At 35.8% G+C, this 14,365-nt stretch overlaps 1 protein-coding gene across 25 annotated transcripts in view; it reads right to left on the reverse strand.

The window, feature by feature from the left end:
* The window catches only part of Lrrc4c (leucine rich repeat containing 4C), a 1,178,862-nt gene that overhangs the window by 972,620 nt on the left and 191,877 nt on the right, over nucleotides 1–14,365 (reverse strand). The gene's annotated exons all lie outside the window — the stretch shown is intronic.

Genomic DNA, 14,365 nt, shown 5'->3' on the forward strand with positions numbered 1-14,365 from the left:
AGTCCAGTGCATGCCTTGCTAGATCTCAGTGTGCTACCCCAAAGTACAATGAGAAATTGTTCTGTGCATCTACCATATAGAATACCTCTAATAGAGTACTTTTTCAAGAGTCCTAGTAGTGTTTAACCTGAACTAATCAAGACATTTATGACTACAACTCATAATATGGGAGGGAGATGAAAGACTTCAATGTATTAAACTAATAAAATTGGAAGAATGGCCTTTAATGAAAAATGTATGTGTCAGCTTTGGAGGTAATTATCTATTCTTTCTTCTGATATACCACTGGCTTTTTTGGAAGTAATAAGTAGGAATCAATCTCTGTACAATTTGACATTTCCCTGGCACAAGAAGAGAAAGTGACTCTATTTTATAGGACCAATGCACCAGTCCCATTGGAAGCCAAGAGGCAGGCTTCATTTCTCCATGAAAGTAGTTGGAACTATAACTGTAATTTTCAACCTAAGGACTAGTTTTAGGGTAATGATAATGGCCTAATATATAATCCATTTCATCTAATGCACATTTTATCACTATAGCTTCACTGATAATAAAATTGATATTTGAATGCCTAAAGAAATCAAAAGGTACTTTTTCATTTTTGAATAGTTTCAAAACTTCTAAGAGACATTTGATTCAGCATCTCCCTTAATTTCAATGGTGGAAATGAATTTGACTCCAACTGGTCTTGGAAAGATTATGTTCAGTCTCGAAATGTCAGTCTACTCATTGTTTTACATGACCATAATGTCTGTTTCTCTGGATTCTGTGATAATTAACTCAGATAAGGTTCTGGAAAGTAACAGAAATTGTTCTATTTTCTATTACACATTAGAAAGTAATCAGAACATTGTGTGTATGGCACATGTGATATAAAGAGTAGTTTCAACAAAATGAACAAAAACCTTGAGAGATAATGGGAGATGGAGTATTCACATTACAAACACGCATTCCTTTTTTTTACAATTATCTTAAATTTAGGAGCTAGTTCAGAAAATCAACAGTTGATCTGTAACAAATTGAGAACCACAGTATGACTTATGCTCCTACACACCAGCCAGCTGGATACCATGATTTATAGACAGGGCTTGAGTATTACCAAGCACAGGACACTTCATAAACTCCTGTGGAAGTCAAACCAGCCCAGGTTATCCACCTCCAGAAGGCATTGTTTTCCAGGTGCCATTTAAATTGAAACTCTCTTTGAATGGGCACAGAGCAGTTTTATTACCAGTCATGATTACCTTTGCTACTAGCAGTGCTTAAGAGATTTTATGTCATCACAGTAATAAAAACATGACATTCAGCAGTGACTACAGCTTGTATGAACCTATTTCTGGAAAGCTGATTTTTAGAGGACATGGAATTTGCAGTCTTGGATCCTGTTTATTTCCCAAAAGCTTTCACCAGTAACTCTCAAATATCATCTCCCCTGAGGACCTTCTATGACTTTCCGAAATGAGTGTGGTGATTTGAACCCCGAGTAGTGATTTCCTACACACCATTACTCTTCTTTAGCAAAAGAGAGCTGGGCCTGAGTTCAATTTTCCATCAGAAAAAATGTCCCTCATGGAGCATTCCAATGCTCAAGTCCTCATTGAAAGGGAAGAAACAGACAGATAATGACAAGCAAGTTCCAGAAAGTGCACTTTCTCTCAGAGGAGACCATTGCCACATACCTTTTTACAGAAAATTTTGCAATGGAGAAACATAAACTACCACAATGTCCTGGCTTCACATGTGAACACGTTTCACAGTCAGGACTGAGAATTCAATGTTCTTCTTCTAAACTCAGAGAAAGTGCTTTTCTCTTGTTTAAGAACAATATTTTCATCTATGTTCTTGATTATATCCTGTCTTTTCTTGTCAAGGATCTTGATCCATATTGTATCATTAAAATCATAGTTGCATCTGTCCTGGGCTAATGGCCTGTCCTTTGAGTCTAACAGGCTGAAATGCTTATACACACACACACACACACACATACACACACACACACACACACACACACAGCCCTCTACTTCTAGCCACTTTTCTATTTTTCTTCATACCAAACTACTTAAAATAGTTCACATTTGAAGTCTTCCCTTTTTATAACTCCTATTTTCTCTTCGGCTTCTATAAATAATTACATGATTTTTCCTTGCCTCGTTATTTCAAGAAATCTAGTGCAAGCATTTTCTAGGCTTTCTCATTCTCAGATCATCTTTACAGCCTCCGGTGTTCACCTCTGTATCCATATACTTAAGTACAAGTCCTCATTGGTTTACTAACACTTAAATCCAATGGCAAGCAACAATAATTTGAATATTTTACTAACATGTGGAACAAACAACTCTTTTCCCTCTCAGTTAACTGTTCTCTTCTTTGGCTGTACTCCACTATTTCTTTATTTCTCCTAGGTATCACATACTAGATACTTATTTGCTTCAAGTATTATATCACACACTTTGCATTGCTGAAGTGGCACTGGAAGCTAGGGAATATTGCCGTATTGCACACATCTAAAAATTAAACAGGTAGAATATAATGAAATCAAATAATATCGCCTAGATTATACAGTAACCAAAACATGAGAATCCAGTTTTGCCAGACAGCAATGTATAGTTTTAGCTTGTTAATATGATCATTAGATTTTGAAGCATGCCAGTGATACAACCGACATGATTCACCTACTCAAAGATTTAACAAATGTGTACACTTTACTGTACTCATAGCAGATTTTCCTCACAACTGAAACATTTGAAAGACCTGAAGCACATTTTGTACTATTCCCCAATTTTACCATCTTCTTTTCCCAGAGAAAGTCATTACCCCCTAGATGGTCAGGATTCTTTGAAGTCAAAATTTTATCCTGCTTTTTGACTGATACAATCTTTTATATTTCTTCTTTTAACTTATTGTAGTCTGGTTATGATATATTCATTTTTCTTTTCTACTGGTGTTCACTCATAGATTTTTAATTTATATAATTAACACTCTATAGATAATTGATATGTCTAATTTCCTCTCAAATAGGAATTTTGAATGTATTCACACTCAATTTCTTCCTCCTGTATACTTTATTAATGTTCCCTATTTTTGTCTTTAAAATAGCTTTAAGCCATTTTGTCTTCTGTCTTTAAACCATCAATGGATCAGCAGCATATATAATCTTTAATCTTTCAACCTGTCATCTGTCTATCTTCATATCAGTATTATCTATCTATCTATCTATCTATCTATCTATCTACCTATCTATCTGGTGCTGTCCTTTACAAACTGAGCTTTCTTAAATCTGCATATATGTTCATCAAAATATTTCTTCACTATATATTTTTACTTTCTGGAGGCATGGTATTCAACTTTCTCTTACTGATTTTCATTCTCTAATCTGTTTTCATTCTCTAATAAAAATTACACCCTATTATATGACTTAATAAACTGTTCATTAACAGTTTATTTATGGATATTCTTCCCTGAATTAATAATTGCCTGTCTACAGAATTTAGGGTTGTTTCATCCACTCCTGGAAGATAAGGTTCTATTGGGCTTCTGGACCAATCGTCAAAGTGAGATATCTTTGGCAATAATCCCATGATAGTTAAGATATTTCATCTTTGATTTTTTCAAAATATTTTCTGATTAAGTGAGTTCTGATGTTCCCTGCAATATAACCCGGTAAGTATTGTTTTTAGTCATCCAGTGATGTGTTCATTCAAAACTTGCTATCATTTTTTCCATCCAGCAAAATTGTCAGCCACTGAATCTTCCATGTCTATGTTCTTTTTAAAAAAATAATTATTCCTTTCTCCAGCACATTACTTTCTATTCCTTACAGCTTTATAACTACGTTGTGTGTATGGTTAATGTAACTACTGGTTTAAGCTACAAAATCTCATGTTAAAGGCCCCTGCCTGTATTCCTGAAATATTTATTGGCTGGATTAGCCTGTAATGAGATAGGGTCTTGCTTTGTTCTAGACTGACCTTGAACTTCCAATGTAGCACAGGCTGGTCTTAAACTCAGAATTCTCCTACCTCAGTCCCCTAGAGTGCTTGGATTATAGGCATGAGGTACCATACCTTCCAGAAACTCTATATTCTCTGACCAACATTGAAAACTTTCCATCCTAGAGAGGATATCTGAATTCATTTTAAATGGATTTAAGTGAAATAAACAATGGGAAGAAGTTAGAACATGAATATCCATGTGTGGTCTAGGGTACCCCTTCTAGACTGTCTTACAGTAAAGTTAAAGGACCTCAAAGATTGGCCCTTAGAATCATAATTGAATTGGATGGAATACTTTGCTCTATGTGGCTATGCAGACAAAGCTCAAGAATATAAAGGCTACTGACAATTATTTTGCCAGCAATGGTATGAGAGAGACTAGGAGTGGTTGAATTTTCTAGATGAGAAAATTGAAGTTCTGTGGAGAATAAGTTGACCAAGGTTACACAACTCATACCCGAGTATGGCTGATTTAGAATCAGCCATCCAATGCTAGAACTGTGATCTTAATCATTATGGATAAATGTCTCGCGTGTACAAATCATGTGAAAGGTTCAGACTTTAGAGATCTTGCAGACACCTTCAGTGTCAGGAGCAATGCTACATAATTTTAGGGAAAAATCATTTGATTAGGCCTAGTTCTCCTGCCTACAGAGCAGCTATGGGATTTTGAGACATAATTCCATTTTGGCCCCTGGTCACAACTGAGACCTCAATAATCCAGTGATGCTTTGATGCTCCAGGACAAGATTACACCAGCTGAAGACATCCTGGGAGGAACAAAATCTTCATCTACTCAGTTCCTCATTGTTCTTGGATTGTTACACTTTGTTTATCCGAATGTACTAAAGTCTCTGCAAGTCATTTGTTACATTTGTTTTTCCCGATGTATGTAGTACTGAATAAAAGGTACTGCAAACTAGGCCGTCTTTGTCTTTGCTGCCCAGAGCAGCACTGATCAGACCCAAAGCTCAGCTTCTTCTCAAAGTCTCATTTTTCTACCTCTCCTGTATAAGTTAATTCGCCTTGTGCTGCCGTGGCTAGCAGGTGACTAGGACTCACTGCAGAGGTTCTAGTAACGTCCCCTTTCCCTGTTCCCTACACTTCAGGTGGATCATGATTTTCTAAATATGTAGAGGATGTGGATCCAGGAAGAAATCAAATGAAAAGGCTCTTCTGGCAAGTGAAAGGCCTAAAGACTCCAGGAGCAGGGAAGTCTAGGAACAACTCCAGAGTGCTCACTGAGCCTTTCTTACTACCCAAGGCAGGGCAGTTCCATTTCATTTAAAAGCCCATCAAGTGTATTAAGATTGGTACATATGCAAAAATGGCAAAGCAAAAATTATACTGGACATGGGGATAATGCAGAATGAACTAAAGACTGCATCAACTAGAAATTCTGTTAGCCTAATCCTAAAATTGCTTTACCCTCCTTTTTCACTTACTAATTTCTGTTATTTCCATTTGCATATTTTATTCCTGTCATTTCAAACATAACCCAATTTACCTAGATGACATAATATGTTCTTTTAAAAACTCTACTGTCTTGGCCATAATGATGTAAATAATTCTAGATGATGATTTAATAGTCAAGCAAAATTAAGAGGTCATAAATGTGAAATCTGTCATGATGAAATTGTCACAGTCTGCCTCCCCTAACCACGTAACATTCACTTATTAAAAAACACTCATTCGTCTATGCAACAACAATGCATCTAGAAAATTGATTACAAATTATGTTAGAAGACTGGAAAAAAAGGTGGGAAAGTAGATCATATACACAAAAGCCTACATCTCTTTTCCAGCAATACTTTGAAATTGCTGGAGTCTCTACTGCTACCACCTTTTGTGTGTGGATGGTTTTCCTAATCTGTTGTATACTGTAGCTTATATGTGTACTTAGTCTGCCTCCCAGTGAAGCTCTTTAAATATTCAGGTAGCGTCTTTCACTCTGTCAATACAATCTCCTTGAAAGCTGAATGCATGCTCAAGTACTATTTGGATATGGAAATTAATAAATGTATCAACAGTCAATCTCTGAGAGACAGTAGGTATTTAATCCATGTGTGAAAGAGTGCATTTATAAAGAATAGAAAAAAGAAAAAAACAAAACAATAAAAGTTTTGAAAGAACCCTTAGTGTCCTCATAAGGATGTGAGATGGAATTTATAGCAGCCTATTGCAGAACTGATTTTCTCTTTATAAATTTGGCATTCTCAGGTGTTTTATTTCCCAGAGAGATTTTGACTAAATAATATATAATATGTCTATGTATATGATTTACACAACTGGAATCTCCCCAAGTACATGCTGTGCCTCCCATGCCTGTGCCTTGACACTTATGTGACTGTTATTCTCTCTGCCTGAACAGTATTACCTTGATCACACATCGCTTACCTATATATTTTACTCAACACTTTGTTTAAACATCATTTTAAAAATTTCTGTGTACCCTACTGTTTAAAAAGCACTCTCATCAATCTATATGCACTCGCTTTCCTTCCATTTAGTAAAAAATGAATATCTAACAATACCTACTTCTCTGCTTGTGATTAATGCTTTTCCTAAATTTATTCTCTCTAGAGATGGGCACCACATTGTTTTTAGGCACTGTGTATCTCATAGCCTACACAGTATATGTTCAATATATATTTGTTGAATAAATTAATAAATGAATACAATGATGACTTTATCATACCATTTTCCAATCCAGATACCTCTGCTTTTTACTTTTTTGTGTCCTTGAGCTGCAATCTCCCTGAACTAATGTATGAGAGAGAAGAAATTATCCAACTGAAGGCTTGTTAAAAATATTTATTAAGATAATGATTACATGTAAAACACTTAAAGTATATATTCTTCCTTACCAGGGCATAATCCTATAGGAAATATCACCTTTCATTGCCAAAATGACACTTCCATTGAGGAAGGTGCTGGGTACCTAAGGCCATGAAACTGAAAGGTAGATTGGAAGCAGCAGATTCTTTCTGTCGGATACTTAGCTTATACATCATTTGCATTACTTTTAAAATGAGATTTAGAGACCATTCAAAGCCTTGGAAAATAAATAATAGACTCATAACTAAATTTTTTCCATATCCTCCACATTTAAACATTGATATCTTGGTTATCAATAAATCCTTGAGCAGTTAAACCTTTCTCTTTGTTGTTTCTTGTATACAACTGCACACTCACAGTGACCTTAACACTGACTGTTTCCGACTGCTTTTTTTCTTGACATTTTGAAGATTGAATCTAGAGCTTAATGCTTGGGCCTCATGGATGCTAGGCAAGGAAAGACTCTAATGCTGAGCTACATCACCAGCTCATTCTTTAAAATATTCTTCTCTATTATTGACATGGCTCACTCCTTCATGGCCTTATGATTTCATATCAAAGGCCACCTCTACCTTAATACACCTGGCCACATCCTTCAATTCTCCATTTCAGCACTTCTTCTATTATTTTTTCTTTTTCTTATGTGTTATACTCAATAGAAAGTATTGCACATCTACCTATTTTTTAGCCCACATCCCACTCACAAACATATTCACAAGCACAGGGCTCTTGTTCACTATTATGAAGCCTCTGAGCTGTTCCATAACAATGTGTTGGAGGATGAAATGAATGTTGGTTGTATACCTACAGATGGAAATCAATTCAGCACAAACACAAACAGAATCACTGCCTTTGAAGAGCTTCCCCTACAGTGGGAGGTTAGATGTTGAACACCAATTACAAACATGACTTCCTAGCCAGCAGTGCAGTTGTGTTAAAAGATAGCAGGTGTATCCAGTTGAGGCCACTTCCCCCCAATATTCACACTTGACAATTTTGTGTGAAAATGAAAGTAGAGGAAGAGAAAAATGTGAAAGAAAGAAGAAATGTATAGAAAATATCAAAAAAAAAATTTTTAACTTGCTTAAATATAATGAGAGGAAAAAACAAACAAAATGAAAAATAATCCCTTCTTTTTTTTGTGATGTAAGGCACTATAGATCTACTCTTTCATCCATAGGATGGAATACACATAAACTAGTAAAGAGACAAACCTGTCACTAAACAAGTAGGAGTTAGAAACATAGATTTCTCATGTATTAGCTGGATGTCCTCAGCAAATCATGTAACCTCTCTTATGTGTCAATGTATGCATTAGTCAAATGAAGACAAAGAGAGATTTCACATTATTATCCATAAGAAATGATAAATTTAGAACATTCAAGTAAGACATTCAGCACAGTTCCTGGGGGCAGGTGAGCTATTAGTGGTTTGTTTACTATCATCATCATCATCATCATCATCATCATCATCATCATCATCATCACTTGTGTCCATATATTCCCCCAAACCCTCATGTAGTCATAGGTGGGGAATTTTCAGAGGTGGCTGAATGTAGAGTGTGTGATGCTGGGATTGATTCATGGTGCAATGCTAGGATCAAGGGCACTAGGATTAAGGGTATGAGTGCTACCTGTCCCAAGTAGCCTGGATAAGATAAAAAGGATAGAAAAGAGTTGTGTTTGTCCCTTAATTGCTCTCTTTGCTACCTTCTGCCTGCCATGAACTGTTTTTCCTCTGCGATGGCCCTCTGCCATGGTGCCCTGCCTTGGAGCCAGCCGATTATGGACTGAAACCTCTACAAACTGTGAGTTAAATAAACCTTTCTTCCTTTCACTTTGGGTGCCAAGTATTTTTTCTAAGCAATGAGAAAAATGACTAAGACAATTAGTATTTAGATAGTCTGCTTCAAAGACAGATTTGAGAAAAACAGAAAGAAAGGACAAATTTTAAACTAGTAAAGTCAGGATAAAAAATAAGAGTCCAGGAATAAAAGGTGATGGGATAGAGAGTTCAGCTTCTGTCCTACAGCTGTTCTCCCCTTGTGCCTTCCTAGTAGTACCTAGACCTTGTGTGGCAATGTGCCTGGCTGCAATTCACACACTTAATAGGCAAAATGGCCAAGGATTTATGTTCCAGACCATGGAACAGAAATTTGATTATCTGGGTGCAAATTGTTGGTAATCATTTTAAAATAATGGAGACTTACTCAGCTTGCAAGCAACTCTTCCCTCTCTCTCTTCAATTACCTTCTTTCTGATATACAAGGCAGGCCCACACTAAAGAACAAGGGGTAACATCAAGCATAGAATCGCTGAGCTAAGAATGCCAGAAGAAAGAGGAAAAGTACTTGGGTCTCTGTCAGTACAGCATGAAATGACACCTCCTGAGACCTCTGTAAGAAAGATCTGGCCACTAGTTTAACTACTTCCTGAATCCCTGTTTCTTAGAGCTAAACAGAACTTTAACTGCTAAACATTATATATACATATATATTAATATACATATATATATATGTGTTTAGCAGTTAAACATATTTTAACTGCTAAACATTATATATACATATAAATATATATATATACACATATATACATATATATATATATATATTTTTTTTTTTTTTGCACCGGGGAATCGAACTCAGGTCCTTGAGCTTGCTCAGCAGGCGACGAAACCACTGAGCTAAATCCCCAGCCCACATATATATATATATTTAAATGATGAAAAAAATCTAAAACAATCTACAGAACTCGCATATCTCTGAGATGTGAATTTTCCAATATCCCTGTGAAAAAGAATCTGTGAAAGTAAATACAGCTTTCATGGATTAAAATAAAAGAAATCCATATATAGATATTCTAAATATACTTACATATGCATTGAATTAGAATCAAGGAGAACTATCCTAAGGTTTTTTGAAGGGGACGCATGTAATATCTTGATTGGTGTATTTGATAGTTTTTGAAGAATAAATTAATCTTTACATGCTTTTTTCTTGTAGTGACTTTTGCAAAAAGAAAAATGTGAAATTTTCCAAGATGACTGTAAAAATATTTATATGGAAAAGACAAATACACACTGCTTTCTAAATGGATGATCTGATTGAGAAGTAAATATTAAAGAACGCAGATAAACCAGTTTCCATAGATCTCGCATTTTTCTAAAATGAATCTTTCAGTCTCTCTGTTCACTCAAATTAAATAGCAACACATTTGAAAGCAAGGCTCTAAAGCCCCTCAAAGAGAGGCACAATTTTGGTACATAAAAGACAACTCATATGTTTTCTAGTTTAAGGATGAAGTGACAAACCTGGTCACTGAGTCATAAGAATCTAAATGGCTGCTCGGCAAAAGGGCCACCCATGTGCTTGTATGTTGCAAGGTGAAACCAAACTATTTCTAGTAGAAACAAGACATTTTTTTAAACAACCATGTGGAGTTTACTTACATGCTAATCCTTAAGTAGAAGTCATAGAGATCAGTCTTAAATCAGAAAATGTTTTTGACTTAGATTACTTTGACCAAGGAAACCAATTTGATTGAATTCATGTATACCAATTTAATCATCTCTTATTGTTAGCTCAGATTGGTATACAGAAATTAATGCCCCAGCATGGACTACTCAAATAAGAGCCAGGTGAATGTCAATTGTGAGTTCAAACGATGTTCTGTGAGTAAAGAAGGGGGAGATTTTTGCGAGGGAGAAGCTTTCTCTTAAATATGGAAAGCAAAGGAATTCAGAAGAGAAAAAGTGACAGAGACAGGGCAGCTTTAATTTACATGTCAGCTGTAATATTTGCCTTACAAGGCTATTTACTTAGTAACTGGATGACATTCCTTAAACTAGTTACTGTAGCAATTGCCACATGACACATGCGACTCCATGACACAGAACATCTTGGAAGAAACCAAAAGTACCACCAGTGTCTCTGAGGAACATTACAATTTAAAAAGAATTTTTATTTTTGGTACCGGGGATGGAACTCAGGGAGTTCCAGTAAGGCAGGCAGTGGAACCACTGAGCTAAATCCCCAGGCCCATCATTTTGAGTAAAGCTTGTGTTGTGAAGAAGAGTAGTGACCCCTGCATCAATGTCATTTTTTCCCTATTATTTCTGTATTCTAGTGGAGTGGTAACAGTGGCTCTCAATATATTTTCACTCCTATTTATCATTTCATTGTCTTTTTAAATGTTAATTACTCAAATATTACCTTTCAGTTAAAGCTGCAAGAACCCCCCCCCAAATAAAACTTATGTAACTTCACAACTTAATTTTTTAAAAAAAGATCTCTTCAAACCATATGAATGCTAGAGTAGTGTTTTCTAAATGGTATATCACAGATTACTAGTACCAATCATTTGATGGTTTGTTAAAAATATCAGTTCTTTGGGGTCAACTCAGATCAAATGAGTTAGTGTACTTGGAATGTGACCTGAAAACTCCCATTCTTAACAAGTTCCCTTGGTATCTTAAACTATTAATGCATTCTTACCAGATTTTATTTCCCTACCTTTGTTTCTTTACTAATGCATTTTCTCACCTTGAATATTCTTCATTACCAAGTGTAGAAACACTAACAGCCACTCCTAGCTTAGCTAGACTTTCCTTAAAATAAATACCTATTTTCCACTACCAAATGATAAGCTCCAGTATTTTTCTATTTCTCTCATTTTCCTAATTTTTACTTGAGTTTAAATATTGGTAGTAAATATGTTACCATGCATATTACGTCTGGGATCTCCACTTAATGCCTTATGTATTCAGAGATGAGGCTTCTGGGTGGTGTTTGGATCCCTGGCTCAGGCACTGAGTGTACTATTGGAAGACAGAGCTTGGTCCTAAGAAGCAGTTCCCTAGGGTGAGACTTGGAAGGCTGCATCTCCCTCCCTGGCTCCTCCCTGCTCTCTTCTTCCAGGCCACCATGACGTAAACAGTTTTTCTCTGCAGCAAACCCTTCCATCATGCCTTTCCTGCATTTCAGCCCGTGGACCATGAACTGAAACTTCTGAATCTGTAAGCCAAAATAAACATCTCTTTCTGTAAGTTGCTGGTTTAGGTATTTTTGTCTTATGGGTGAAGAAAATGACTAAGACATTAGGAAACACTTTCTCATCGGCAGCCTAGTGAATTTAGTGTAGTTTTTATTATATTTCAGCTATTATATTATCAGATTGGGTGTATGATATTTATTTTCCTTTTTAGTCTTTTCTGAGACTAATATATATTTATTTGTATCAGTGTCCAAGTCCCTTAATATGAAGGTGCCAAGAAATGTTTATTTAATTGATCTACATCTAGTTATAATTAAAATCACTTGTAAAAACTTAGATATTATTGCTAAACACTAACTTATTCTATCTTTATAGGAATTCTAAGAGAGATAGCTCCTCCTAATACAGCCCTATTACAAGTGGGGAAGCTGAGCCTTGGAGAGATCAAGTCATCCACCTTAAAAACATAAGTGATGGACTGTAGGTGAGCATTTAAAAATTGAGCTGCAAAAGGAAGCTAAGCTTTTTTCACTAGGTATGATAACATCTTTACTATAGCAATGATGAATTAAGATTTAACTTCTTTTTTTGATATAAGTGAGAATATAGACATGAAACAAAATTTTCTTAACGCAAAGATGCAGGCGGAACAAATATAATTAAGCTCAGAACTTTCCAGTCTCTCTATGAGTCTTTATGATTAGCATATAAAATTTGCATTATGGACAACAATAAAAACACAAAAACTTGGAACTCCTGTTAGCAGGAGAAGTGGGTAAATCAATTGACTGAATGCATTTGAGACCAGTGTAGGAGAAATTTTGAGACCACATCTGAAAAACTAACAAAAATAAAGCAAAATCAAAACTTGGATTTGGGTAGTAAGCAAACAAAATGATAGCACTCAAATGCTGAAATGTATTAAGGTATGATTTGACACAAATCCTATCTCACCTCTAGTTCACTTCTGTAGATATAAAATAGTAGACATGGATGCATGATCTCATAGGTTGCCTGTGGGGATCAAATGTACTTCTACCTCAAATTATTTAAGGATACCATGAATCCTTCACTTGATGAACAGTTCAAAAAAAGAATTATTTATCCATTATTCCCAACAATATTTCTCTATTTCATTTAGCACTACTGCCCAAATATTGCTAATTCTCTACCGGGTTGTATCCCTGTTTCCATCTCTCTCACTTTATCCTGTACTCACACCAATCCAGCCACAGTGGACTTGTTGGTATGCTTTGAACTCAGAGCTTTTGAGCTGGAGAATTTTCCCTTTTACGCTATCTGCCTGAGTAGATGGGGCTCTTTGTTCTGAGAGTCCCTCAAACATGATCTTCTCACAAGCATTCTATTTTAAACACTCCATGTTACTTATGGTTTTATTTTTATATAATTTTAATGTAATTGATTTATTATATTGCTTTCTGGGTTTTATTTTAGTTTATTGTTATACATGCACAGTATGTAATGTTTCCTTTCCTAGTGTGGAGTTGATACATGTTCATATCACATTCCAACTCTTTATTTTCATTTCTTCTCTCCCTCCCCATTCCTTCCAAAGCATCACATTCTGTCTCTTATATCAAGAACCGAGAGCAAATTTTAAAAAAATAAATAAAAATTTAAAAACTAAAAGACCTATGATAGGAACCAGGGAGACTCATTCACACAAGGGAAGGAGCTCAAGAGATATTTTCTGGTTTTTGTTTTTATTTCTCCCACTAGAATATTTTGTATTGTGAGGTATATCCAGCACCTAGGACAGTGTTTTGTACATATTGCACACTTACTATTCATTGTTTGAGTGTATGAAAAATTATTGATCTATTTTTCCTTTTATTTATTCCTCCAGACAGTGGTTTATTGGTAGCTGCTAGGCGCAGTTCTAGTTGTCGGAATCTTCTTCATAATTTCTAAAACCCCATAACCTTAGACAGTCCCTCCCATTATGGCCATTTGTAATGTTTTGTTTCCATTATGATAAATGAGTACTCTTATAAGTCATAAAGGTCAGGTTCATGTTCACAACAATCAAATGGCAAATCTTAGAGTATGATCATTTACTTCTGCTTCAAAACCATGTCCTTGAAATCCATCTTGCATTGGCACAAATGGAAAAGAAAAATGGGAAACTTGAGCTGTTTTGTATATCATGAGATTTCTGGGCTATTGGGGTAAATTAGCTCCAAGTGCCTGAAGGGTATCAGGTACCTGCAGCTATCCCAAGCATTACTGCCTCTCTCTCTCTCTCTCTCTCTCTCTCTCTCTCTCTCTCTCTCTCTCTCTCAGTACCAGGGATCAAACTTGGGACCTGCACCTTCGAGGCAGGCAGTAGCACCACTGAGCTAAATCCCCGGCCCGGCATCTAATTCTTGATGCCATGCTTTAAGGACAATATAAAGAAATCAGAGGAATGCAGAGAGCCTCTATCGTAATGATAAAATCCAGCAGTACACCAGACTGTAAGAAAGATCAGTTGAATTAGACACATACAGCCTGAAAAACTCCAGACTACTGAGGAGCTTTTCT

This window comes from Heterocephalus glaber, unplaced genomic scaffold, assembly GCF_053883595.1.
Source record: "Heterocephalus glaber isolate CG9 unplaced genomic scaffold, H.glaber_assembly_v1.0 deba00000594, whole genome shotgun sequence".
Lineage (NCBI taxonomy): Eukaryota > Metazoa > Chordata > Mammalia > Rodentia > Bathyergidae > Heterocephalus > Heterocephalus glaber.